The sequence below is a fragment of the Octopus bimaculoides genome, chromosome 17 (genome assembly GCF_001194135.2).
Source record: "Octopus bimaculoides isolate UCB-OBI-ISO-001 chromosome 17, ASM119413v2, whole genome shotgun sequence".
Taxonomy (NCBI): Eukaryota; Metazoa; Mollusca; class Cephalopoda; order Octopoda; family Octopodidae; genus Octopus; species Octopus bimaculoides.
In genome coordinates, this window is record NC_068997.1 from 56,439,465 (window position 1) to 56,453,225 (window position 13,761).

General features: G+C 32.4%; 1 long non-coding RNA gene across 1 annotated transcript in view; it reads left to right on the forward strand.

The window, feature by feature from the left end:
* LOC128249704 (uncharacterized) overlaps nucleotides 1-13,341 on the forward strand; it is a 170,180-nt gene extending 156,839 nt beyond the window's left edge. Inside the window, exon 3 of the long non-coding RNA XR_008265825.1 lies at nucleotides 13,269-13,341. This is a non-coding gene — a long non-coding RNA (uncharacterized LOC128249704). The remainder of the gene's footprint in view (nucleotides 1-13,268) is intronic.
* Nucleotides 13,342-13,761: the final 420 nt, after the last annotated feature.

Below are 13,761 nucleotides of genomic sequence, written 5' to 3' on the forward strand. Positions count from 1 at the left end.
GTGTGTGCGTGTATGTATGTAATAAGAGAAGATAACATGGTCATAACACGGAGTTCCCTCATTCCAACAGTATTGAGCAACACGTGATGTCACACAATACATGCAATCAGTAGAAAGAAACTATTAGGTCACTATGGAGCAAAGATAATTAGCATTCAAGCTAAAACCTATGTGGTTTAATAGTCGCATGTTGGGTGCATCCAGCCACACCTATCTTGTCTATCTATCTGTCTGTCTATACAGTTCTATATTTAAGAGATGAGGAATTATGTACATTATTTACATTTGACGGATATTTGTGCTCATCTTGTTTGTTGCACTCTCAGAGTGGTTGGTGTTAGGAAGGGCATCCAGCTGTAGAAACTCTGCCAAATCAGATTGGGGCTTAGTATAGCCATCTGGTTCGCCAGTCCTCAGTCAAATCATCAAACCCATGCTAGCATGGAAAGCGGACGTTAAACGACGATGATGATGATGATGATATATATATATATATATACACACATATATATATCTGTATACATACATATTCATACACACACACATATTATACACACATATATATGCATGTGTATATATACGTGTGTGCTTATGTTTACATGTATGTATGTATTCAAAGAGAGAGAAAAAGTGTGTGAGAGAGAAAGAGAGATGTGAATGTGTAAATTCTTCAAATCCTTTCAGATTAGAAGTAGAGGAACCATCAAGTACAAATGATTAAATGTTAGATTCCTGTAAGTATGGTTTTGTAAAAGATATTTCAGCTTCATTTTATTTGCCGATTCTTATTTGATGTGACAACCTAAAATATAGAGCCAACCTGCAATTGAATCTAATCATCTGATATGTGTTAATGAGCACAAAAATGATAGGATGCAATTAGCCATACATAATGTGTCATGACAGAAATAGATTGCTAGATGTGTCAAAATGGTGCTACCAATTCGCTTGCTTCATATTGGTATTAAATATAAGATCATTTTCTGAAATTAATGACTCAACTGAATTATAGTAGACAAGTCAAATAATTTTCTGGGATAAAGAGGGAAAAATAAAATATGAAAAAAATAAATAATTAAAATAGATATAAAAATGATTGAAACAATACCATAAATATGAAATTGACAGTTGAAAATGTTCCTTGTGTGTTAGAAACATTTGTAAAAATGTTACAAAAAAAAAAAGAAAAAACAGGAAAATTTTAGAAAAAGAAGAAAAGAAAGGATAAGTTGCGAGATTGTTGTCTGCTGTAACTTTTAAAAATAATTATCAAGTGAATAAAGCTAAATAATTATAACGATAGAAACTAAAACAACATCAATAACAATGATGATGATGATAATAACAATAATAGTAACGATGAACACAAACAACAAAAGCAACAACAACAATAATAATAATAATGATAGTGATGATGATGATGATAAGGAAAGGAAGAATAATAGTGATGATGAGGATAATGATGATGCTGATGTGAAGGAAGGGTGGTAGTGAATGGTGTGGTGAAGCAGCTGGCGGTTAGGGTGGTAATCATGATGGTGATGATGATGACAAGGGTAGCATTAATATTGTAGGCTGTAAGAATGTAGTCGTTAAAATTGAAATAAAATCTATCATTAAAACTTTCAAATAATTCAAGTTGCAGCAGCAGCAGCGGAGTGAACGTAATTTTAAAACTTCAAATATCGATTTGATTTTTTTGGTATTTCAATATTTCAATGGTGCTATGAAGCCAGCAATCAAAAGGCAATTCTGCTAACCATTTAATGGTCATCAAGCAGTAATATTCGTAATTTGCTCTGTTATTTGCTTTTTGTCTTTGTTTTGATGCTTTTTAAATCATTATAACTATTACTTATGGTCCTTTGTAGTAATGTGTGATCAGAGAAAGGTGAAATCTATTTTTGATGATGATTAAAAGCGAATCATCCAATCACAATAACTGCGATTGAACACGGCAAAATAAATTTCAGGCGCCAAAATGAATTGAACCAAAGTGGAAAACTTTATGATCATCAGACCCCTACAAATCTCAAAAGATTTGTCCACCATTTTACTATATTGTGACGGTTGACCATGACACCTGTGACCAAGAAAGCAGAAAAAACATGTACGAATGTTCAGACAGAGAAAACAATTACGACTATTGGGAAAAATCCAACCATAAATTGTGACTCAAACCAACAGAGGGAGGGGTGTTTATGTGGACACAAGTCACAATAGATGAAGTTATATCACAAGTCATAATAGATGTGATCATAAATCCTAAAATACTGTAGGTGTGTGTGTGTGAGAGAAAGAGAAAATGGGGGAGAGAGAGAGAGAGAGCTGTGTGTGTGTGCTTATATATACTTGTGTGAGATCATAGAGTTCTAGACTACAATTCAGAATAATGGCCACTGTTTTGTTTGAGACTGAAACCGAAGTAAAAGGCAACAAAATATCCTGTGAATCCTGTATATTTTGCCTGGTGGAATTGAAGACGAAGAAAGAAGTTATATGGCCATATTTTGAACCACAATGATCCAAAATCTGAAATTCTTCAAGCTAGGAAAGCATAGAAAATCCCACACTTGACTGTCAACAGCAAGGGACCACTGATGTCAGTTTTCTAAAAGATGTGATGTAACCAGCAGCAAGGTAACAGTTAACTGTCATCTCAAAGAAGATATCAACAAATAGAATCTTGGAATAATCACCAAGGGAGATTTTGTCAAATGAAGCTCAGCCAGACGCATTATTCTAAAATGAATTTGACAAATGTTTGAAGAATAATAAATGTGAAGAACGTATCGTATAATTATACTGAAGAGTGGAATGTAATGAGTAGACAATTATCTGTTACTGCCTCACAGCAGCAGGAATTTATTAATGAAGACGTGTCAACATATTGCAACAGTTTGGTTCATTTTTGTTGAAATAGAGAAAGTGTGCCAAAATATGATAAGATATTATCGTAACTAACTGTCTGTTTGGCATTGCGACTTAAATATTTGGAAGAAAGAGGTGTGGGTGATTGTGTGTGAAAGAGAGAGAGAGAGAGGAGAAAGGGAAAGAGAGAGTTTTGTAGAGAGAGAGAGAGAAAGGAAAAAGATGTAGCAATATTCATGCCTCTCCTCAAAGTGTTAAAATTGAAAACTGGGAATTATTCACTCCAACAAACACAAATTTCATTTCCTGTTTAGTTTAATTCTTACTAACGACACTCTCAGCCTTATTTCCCATGTAATAATGTGTGTGTTGTGTATATTTGTATATCACCACACTCTCACACACACACATGCATATATATATATTTATATATATATATATATTTATATATATATATCACTCTCTGAGTGGTTGGCATTAGGAAGGGCATCCAGCTGTAGAAACTCTGCCAAATTAGACTGGAGCCTGGTGTTGCCATCCGGTTTCACCAGTCCTCAGTCAAATCGTCCAACCCATGCTAGCATGGAAAGCGGACGTTAAACGATGATGATGATGATGTACAAGGTGCTCCTCAATAAACTATATTTCAATGAAATCGGGTAATTGTTTAAAAACTCTCTTTTATTTGACGGATATTTGTCCTCATCTTGTTTGTTGTTGACACAACATTTCGGCTGATATATCCTCTAGCCTTCATCAGGTGTCTTGGGGAAATTTCGAACCCTGGTTCTCATTTCTAAGGTATTTTTCAATATTATTATTATTATTCAGGTCACTGCTTGGAATTGAACTCGAAATCTTGGGGTTAGCAGTCTTGCATATTGCGTAGTGGTTAAGAGCGCGGGCTGCTAACCCCAAAATTCCAAGTTTGATTCCAAGCAGTGACCCAAATAATAATAATAATAATAATGATAGTAACAATGAAAAATACCTTAGGAATGAGAACCCAGGTTCGAAATTTCCCCAAGACACCTGATGAAGGCTGGAGGGTACATCAGCCGAAACGCTATGTTAACAACAAACAAGATGAGGACAAATATCCATCAAATGTTAATAATGTAAGTAATGTACATAATTCCTCATCTCTTAAGTATAGAACCGTATGTGTTAAAAGTGTATAAATTTAAAATTTTCTTTATAATTTTGTAATTTTTATAATTTTATTTTCATTTCTGTGTAATTCAATGAGTTACCTTGAAATTTTGCTGAAAGCTTTAATTAAGATGAGTTTAATGAAAAAGCTTGTATTAAAACACCAGGAGCAACCTGTGGTGGGTTGGTACCATAAAAGTCAAAAGTAATTTTAGTTGAATGCTGCAGGGAAATATTTATGGGGAGAATGGTTTGTAAAAGAAGAATGTTGGTGCATTTATTTGTGTGAAGGTATCACTTGCTACTTGCATATTTGAGAATCTGTGGATGGAGAAGTTTCTATAGAATTTTTAGTGAGACATTATGACAATGTTAATATAGAGAGAAGGAAATTGCAAATTTTCTAGATTCAAACTTACGAGATACACAAAATAAACAAAAGAGAATGATTTATGACTTAAAGCCTTAAGACCAAATATGGCCTCTCAATAGAAATGAAAGCATAAACAAAATAAAATAGATTTCAATATGCAAAGTTAATCACACACACACACGTGTGTGGTATGTATGTGTGTACATGTGTATCTTGATATGTATGTATACATACACAAACACACTCATATAATAAAAATACTTTCGTATCTAAAATATAAATATTTAACATGCTCTTTAAATTTGTAGCTTTCATATGATGCTTTTATACACACACACACACCCCTGTATCTCTATTTTATCTACAACATTCAGATATGTGTATGTATACACACACACTCATATCTCTATGAATTCTATATAAAACACTGATATAATTCAAGATTTAGTTTATAGCTGCTTTTGCATGTATTAGATTCACAAATTGTTAAAAGATTATCCGGGTAAAATTCACATAAACCCATCTCTTCATATTCTTTATTCTTGTTCATGTGTGTATAATGTATCTGAACACATATTTGTGCCCAGGAAGAATATATTTACGCAAGGGGAAAAAATAGCTGAGTAGTTATGCATCAAAAAATTCTCCCCTCTATCTAAACAGGGGTATGATTATATGTATTATATTCTTGTGCAGATATTTCCCTTAATCCTATTAAACAGTGTGACATTTGCACAAAATTAAATAATGAAATATTTCAGTGTGGTACTTAATGGCATTAAAATTTGACAAATTCAACAGCTTTGGTTAATTGTTTATCTGCTTACATTAACTCCTTTAAAATTGCATTAGATAGGATTCTGCATCTGTTGTAAGTAAATGTGTTTATAAATGAATAATTCTGGTCAATATTTTGCAAACACTGACAAAACGGGAGATTTTAATTAACGTAAATGATGACATAGAAAAGAAGCAGATAACTAAAGAACAGCTTACAAAAGTTTAAATGCTATGTTATTCCATTCAGGACTCAGTATGCTCCCCACTTTTCCCCCAGCACACAATGCTGTAGAGGAGTCTTTCAGAGAGGTCTTTAAAGTAATTTGGGATTGTGTCCTGTCTCTAAACTTGTGATGTATTTTCTTTTAAATCCAAAGTTGATGAAGCATTATAAATTTTCTTTGTTTCATATAATTTCTTTTATATATATATATATATATATATATATATACTTCCTTCAGTCTTCAGACTGTGGCCATGCTGGGGCACCACCTCGAAGAATTTTAGATGAACAAATTGACCTTTTTTTTAATGCCTACTACTTATTCTATGTTTTCTTTTACTAGCCTGCTGAGTTATGGGGATGTAAAAAGACCATCACCGGTTGTCAAGTGGTAGTGGGGGACAAACACGCACACATGTACACACACATACATGACAGGGCTTCTTTCAGTTTCTATACAGTATAGCAAATTAACTCAAAAAGCTTTGGTCCTTCTGAGTCTATAGTAGAAGATACTTGCCCAAGGTGCAACACAGTGGGACTGAACCTGGAACCATGTGGTTGAGAAGCAAACTTCTTTTTACATATATGGTCCCATAGATTCTTTTTTGCATTCAGTTCAGGAGATAATGTGGACCGTTTACCCAACAGAGTTACAGCATTAGCTCTAAGCCAGTCTTTCACACATTTTACAAAATGGCAGTGTGCCATATCATGGTGTTGTAATACAAAGGAATTATATGTGATCACAAGAATAAGCAACGTTTAGAGTTTGTAGTTTTATCTTGAGAATTACAGGATCTTGTGGGAATTCCCCATAAAAACTTACTGCACTATTAAAGCAACAAGACCCAATATGATTAAAGAGGACGAAATAAACTGTGTAAGATCAGAGATTTGCAATTCCCTCTGATAGGAGAGTTGATAGTGAAAAAAATCGAGAATTCTCAGAATCTATCCTGGTTGCTGAGAAGACTGTGGACGACTAAGACAATAATTATTCCTGTTGAAACTGGTGAACTTGGCACAACACCCAAAATTCTACCTAAAAGAGTGAGAAGAATTGGAATGGAGACCTGTGTGGTGACCCACAGAGAAATACCTTCCTATATTCTGCAAGAATCCTACGGATGATTCTTGAGATTTGAGTAGAATGGTGGTCACTCAAAGTAACATTCCTGCTAATCAAATTAACATGTATTAGCTTAATAATAATAATAATAATAACAATAATAATAATCTACTATAATAATACTCTTGCATGTTTCTCCATCACAACATCTGAATGGGAAAGGAAGGGGTGATAGATGAATAAGGAAGGAAGGGGCGATGGCAAGCTGGTAGTGGGATGATATGGTGAAAAAAAATCAAACAGCATTTCAACTCTGTATGAGTATATGTGTGTGTATGTAAAAGGGAGGTATGTAAATGTTTGTGTGTGTGTGTGTGTACAAGAGAAGAATGTGAATGTATGTGTGAAGCAGCGTTCTTTCTGTAACAAATGATGATTGGTGTCTCAAGACAACCACTTGATAACATTGACAAGTGTGTTACTTTGAATTACCATCCATATTCTCTCTGTTTTGTTATAAATAATTATTACAATCACTCACACCAACACAAACACATACAAACTCATTAGAGAAAATAGCAATGTTAATAACATGGGATCACATAAAATTTGTCACACCTTTATTTATACAAGAGTGGCTGAGTTCATGGTGAAAAGAAAGTAATTCTATCATCAGCATCGTTGTCGTCATCATCATCACAATCATCATCATCATCATCATCATGATTGTGGACATTTTTTTCATTATTGTTGTTGCTGTTGTCATCATTGTCGTCATCATCATCATTATGGGTTTGTCTTCTCTCAATTTTGTTTCCATTTCTTGCTGAGTGTCTTCCCACTACCTAGGACAAAGACATTCACTGTATATATTTATTATTATCATTATTCATATGTCTTTATTTTCTTACCTGTAACTGAAATTAAGTTCTGCAAAATCTTGTAAAACCTTCCATTGTTGATGGATATTTACGAACACAAAAGCAGAAAGAAGTACTACAATAAAATTACTAGAGAACTTAATTTGTCAAAAGCCACAGGGGAAGGCAGAGCAAGGAGGTGAAGGACTTTTACAAAGGTTATTTATTTGTAAGGTTGACAGTTATATTGTGAATCTCTTTTAAAACGGTGGCACCAAACAGGAATGCGTACGCAGTTAAGTCTTTTAAAAAGCCATATTAACTGGAAGGGTTTTTGAAATAAACTTAATAAATGACAGTTAAACAATGACAATCTTTCTGAAGAAATTTCCTCTTCATCTAATGATTCCACCCGATTCTTATATTGATGTTTACAATACCATTTTCTCTATTTTGTTGGAATAATTTGTTGCTTCTTTTTTATTTTTTGTGTTTTGGCTTTTCTTTGATTGTTCTTTTTATTATTATTCAAGGAGAGAAATGGCAAGCGAGTGATAGAAAGACCAGAGAATTAAACTAAAAGGTGATTCATGACATTCAGGCATGTTTCTTTACATCCCAAGTTCAAATTCTGCTGAGGTCAACATTAGCTTTTTATCCTCTCAGGGCTGATAAAAGAAGTACTAGTCCTTCCTAAAAAATTTGAAACCATTTTTAAAAGGAGCAAAACAGAAGCAGTGAAATAGCTTCAATTCTTGGACAAAACCATTTCGTTCATTAATAAGCATTGAGAAGACAGAAACATGGCACATTTTCTTAGAATTCTCTTTAATGTTTTGTCTATATTTTTTATTCCAAACAAAAATGTTCTGCTTCAAATTCTCACCTGCAGAATGAAACTAAAATATGAAAAGATCAACAACACATGAGAATAGCAGAAATTTAAATTAGAGTGAAATTTAATCTTTCACATTTCCTGAAATTACAAATTTACATCATCCCACAACATTCCACAATACTTCCAACACTTCAATGACAACAACATCTTAACAACACCAACCGTTCCACAAACATCCTGTGAGTAGAGACCCATGCACCACTCACTAAAACAGGGTTCCTTCCTCTTGTTAGATTTTGCGTTTGTCCATCTTATGTCAGAATGGAAAGAGAATGTGAAATGATGATGATGATGATGAAGAAGATGGAATGTAATTTGAGAGATTTAGCAGCTATTTCTAGCATTTTCTATCATTCTTTCATTGGTTCCAAATTTAAATTGGATAAAAAATAAAAGTAATTAAAAATAGTGATATAAGATCATTATTTTGAAATTGCAAATCAAATTATGGGTTTTGGGGATGAGAGATTGTTGTTGTTGTAATTAGAGGGAGGAACAATGTAAGAGAGATGGAATGGAATAATGGAAAGTTGATCCCTCACTAAATTTGAATTAAAAAAAACAGTGTGGGTGGTGTGAGTCGGGGTGGTAGGAGATGTAAAGTGTTTAGTTTAATGCTCTAATGATCCTGCCAAATTGTGTCATTGGGAAATGAATGATCATTTCACAAGAAATCAATGATTGGGCAATTAACCTCTCCATGTGCTTTTAATATTACCATAATATTTTAATAAGTGACCATGTAGGAGATGAGGGTAGAATTACTGGTGCTGTGGGCAAGATTTTCTCATTGTCTTGCAACGTTTAATTACGTGCCTTTAGAGTTCTGAGTTCACATCTTGTCGATGTTGATTTTGCCTTCAAATGTTCCAAGATTGATACAAAAAGTACCAGGCAAATAATGGGATCTATTTCACAACTGCTTCCTCCATCCAAATTTATATCCTTTAATTTATTTTGTTAATACAAAGCATTTAATTAATCATTGGTTGAAAAATGAGAATTGGTGATGCAAGTAATTTTCTGGAAGTTGAAGAACATGTCATTGTTTCGAAACAGATGATGGTTTACAACTGTAAGAGTATCTGGCCATAGAAAATTTGCCTCAATGCATTCATCTGACTCCTGCAAGCAAGGACAAGTGGACATTGAAAGGAAAATGATGTTTAAAGATTTGTATTGTTTCAATGCTATACTGGACTGTAAAACAAATCTAGAGATTTTGGCAAACACTGTATGTATAGACAAATATAAATGCATTATCTTTGTATACAACACCTTTTTGGACAAAGAAAATAAAATGTCAGTACTATGACAGCAGGACTTATGATGTATCTAACTGTTGACTGGCAAAGCAGGACTTGTGTCCAGTTAGTGGCACTGTGATAGCATGACTTATGAAGCATCTATTTACTGCTGTTACGAGTACTGGACTTATGACATGACCTGTAGCAGCAGGGACATATGATATCATAATTTATCTTTATGTGACATTTGATATACAAGAAAGAACGTTTTTTTTCTGTTATTGTTTTTGCTTTTTCACCAGAAGCAAACCAAAACGCAGCATTCTTTTGAACAATGACGAGGCTGAGATGCTGGAGGTGTCCTTCATCCTTATAAGCTTTACATGAAACTTCACTCAGACAAGATATCAAAGAGGTGGCTACCTTCATATTAAGTAGCTTAATTCCTAAAAGCCTTTCAAATGCCACAGGTTGAAGAATTTATCTGCAAGTAGAGAACTTTGTAACTTGCTCAGGTCATTCATAAACACAGCTTAGTGGTTTGGGCATTTGACATGTGAATATAAGATCATGAGTTCGATTCCTGGCAGTATGTTGTGTTCTTGAGCAAGACTCTTTATTTCTCATTCCACTCATCTGGCAAAAATGAGTTGCCGCATTCTGTGTCATGCTGAATCGCCTTGAGAACTACATGATGGGTATGCATGTCTGTGGAGTATTCAGCCAGTTATACATTAATTTTTCCAATGGAGAATCAGGCAGCCACCGCCTTTCTGGACAGTATTTAGAATATGCCAGAAGGCAAAAGTGTCACTTTGTATCACATTCCATATAAGGCATTTCACTTCAAACCAGGATAGAATTAGCAGACGTCTAACAGGCTTTTTACCATCGTCTCTGGATGATTCTACAGGAAATATCTAACAGAGATTAGATGCTATTATTGAATCAGGATTTTTATGAGTACAGAGACTGGACTTCACCGTCAAATTATCTTCATTAATGTCCAACAAATAAAGAATTCATTAGTGTGGCTTATAGAATAATCTCAATGGTGATATTATCAAGCGCAAAAATGTCGTGAATGTTAGCATTATGTTCTAAATAATCATGAGTTTGTCTGTTACTAACAGAAATATTATTTTACCACTTGTTAAAAGATATTGATCAGTCTTTGGAAATAATAATTTTTTTTTGTCTTTTTGTTGATATTTCTATTTTTTATTTATCTTTTCATTCGTCTTTCGTTGAACAACTGAATGTTGTTGGAAATAACGAGTTTAATTCTTAACAAATGAGGCTGCATAATTTCATTGTGTCTAAGAATTGAAATAATGATTCTAAAAATGAAGTCCATTGCAAAACAACATTTAATATTCAAGATGAAAAAAACAAAAAGAAATGTTGAAATATAACAATATATAGAAGAAAAAGGAGGAGGTAAAAAAACAACAAATAATAGGAAGAAACAAAAGAAAAATTTATCAGCAATAAAGCAACTTTAAATTTGAATATTTCTTTTACACTTCTTCTACAATTACAACAATGAGTTGCTCATATCATTATTATTATTATTGTCGTTATTTTAACATCTACTACCACCACCACCACCACCACCACTGTCCTCGTCGTCATCGTCGCTGCCGCCGATACTACTACTACTACTGCTGCTGCTGCTGCTATTAATTATCATTATGTTTCATTGTTATTACCATATTTTGTTATTTATTTTGTATTATATTATTATCATTATTATAATTATTATTTATCATTTATTATTGTTGTTATAACTTATGTATTATTATTATTGTTATTATTATTATTAATAATAATTGAAGGGTTGTTTTTATTCATTTTGTTTTTTTTTACTACATAAGGATGAAATATTCCATCAATACGACAAGTGTAAAAATTGAAATCTACTTCATTTTTAAAAGTGTATAAATGCATCGAAATGAAACAAAAATAATGAAGGACAGAGAAAGAAAAAAAGAAGGAAAGAACATAAGACAAATCAACGGACGAAAAAATAAATTAACTTATAAATAAATAAATGAATGAAAGAATGAATTGCTTAAAGCTTTAAAGAGAAATTCTATAATGGAAGAAAAACAACTTGGTAAAAGAAACAAAACAAAAATGTTTTAAAAAAGCAAGGAGAAAGAAGGGAATTTTTAAAGAGCAAGGAACAATGAATTCCTATCGGGAAGGTGGTATTAATCGTTTAAGATCATATTATGTTGATAGCATTACTAAAAATATATTGATCATTTTCATATTTTACTACTTAAAATTTCTTTTTTCCTCCCATTTTTGTTATTTGTTATATATATTTCTATAAGTTTTTTTCAAATGGCAATAATGGTAAAATCACTTTTTCTTTTTTACTTCCTCATTTATTTATTTATTTTTTATCTGTAGACTCAAAACCAGGGTTAGACTGATTGATGCCAAGGCAATATGGTTATAGAGGAATGGGTGTGATTCATGTTATAAGGTATCCAGCTATTATAAAGTATCCAGCTATTATAAAGTCTTGACAATATTTATATCCATACACTCACACCCACACACATACAGACATACATTTACACACATGTATATACATTAGTGTATATAAGGATAAAACCTGCCACTATTCCCTTTTAATTTTTGATGGAATATTTTTCTAAAGTTCTATAAAATGTTTATGGGATTAGGTCAAAAGTAGGAACTTATCAAACATTCAGTTGTCGTAAATAGCAGAGCTTGTAAGACTTTAAACCTATTTGGTTTTTGACGCTGCAAGGAAAAACTGATATGGTTTAGGTCACCTTACAGATGAATAAATATAAAAGTGTCTTTGTAGACTTGTATTGTTTTATTTAAAAGTAATTTGTTTTTTTTTGTACTCCTAGTTTGACATTGCAAAATGGATTTTATCGATGTGAGGTTTTTGAGTGAATTTCGGATAGTGAGCTACCAACTAAAAGGTCTTTCTGATGTTTTTATTGTGTTGTGGATATACACTTAATTTTACATTATTCCTTAAGAGGAAGTGTGGTGGATCGATTACTGATTAATGATTTAATCAAAAGAAGGGGGACAGCTCAAATTACTCCTTTCAGGTATTCTGAGCAATGTGTTAGAAAGCATGGGGTGGGGAGTTATCCTCCTGGTTGATCCAATCCAAATACTTGCTATAAAATGGACTCTGCTCCAGGCAGTCAAGAGATGAGTTTTGGTGTTTAATCCAGCAACAGATTAAGAGCAACAATGATTGTTTTTCTGCAGATTTTACTCATTACCTATCAACCAAATTTTATTGACAATAATTTATTGAATCCAAGGCTGTGGTAGGAAACAGGTACCCAGGGTACAATCAGTGAAATTTAACAAGGTACTATGAATACATTCCACCCCCAGTCCTTCTACCACACCTGCATCCTGCTTGATTGATGGATATCTTAATTTCTGATACTAGGAGATACATTAGTGTCTTATCCTTCCATCCAAGCGTTTATGTGTGCATATATGCATATATATATATATATATATATATATATAAGGGTATGTGTGTATGTAGATGTATGTATATAGACACACATACACACACATATACATGCAATAATTCTATATATACATACACACACATATATATATATGAATATTTTTAAAATCTTAGGGAATAAGTATTCCAGGTTATCAGGACTTTTACTATTTTACACTTTACTAATGCAATGTAAACAGTATCATTTATAATATTATTACAAATTTGGGATTTTACTAATAGAACTGCAACTCCTATTTCAGGATAACCTTAGCACATGACAGGAGGAGCAGCCATTTACACAGGAAAAAGGAGTGAACATTATGTCGATAAGTATTCTTCATTTGTTAATTTTTTTTACTAGTTTTATTCAATAAATTTATAACGTATAAAATGGTTTTTACTAAATAATCTTTTTAGATACAATTAACTTACGTTTGACATTAAAAAAATGGTAATTTATACTTGTATAGATAGGGGTAAATCTTACACTAAATTATTAATTCCCGTTATCTTTATATATATAGGTTGTAGGATTTGATGTGTTCATAATATAGTCGTTGAGGGTTTCCTTAGGTTTACCATTTTATATACATATATATATATATATATATATATATATATATATATTGGTATTGTAATTTAGGTGGTTAATTTTTAATTTTTAAAAATATATTTGTAATTTACATATTTTAATATATTTTTATTCATATTCTTATTTGTCTATTTAATATGACCTATAATATGTATTTTAAC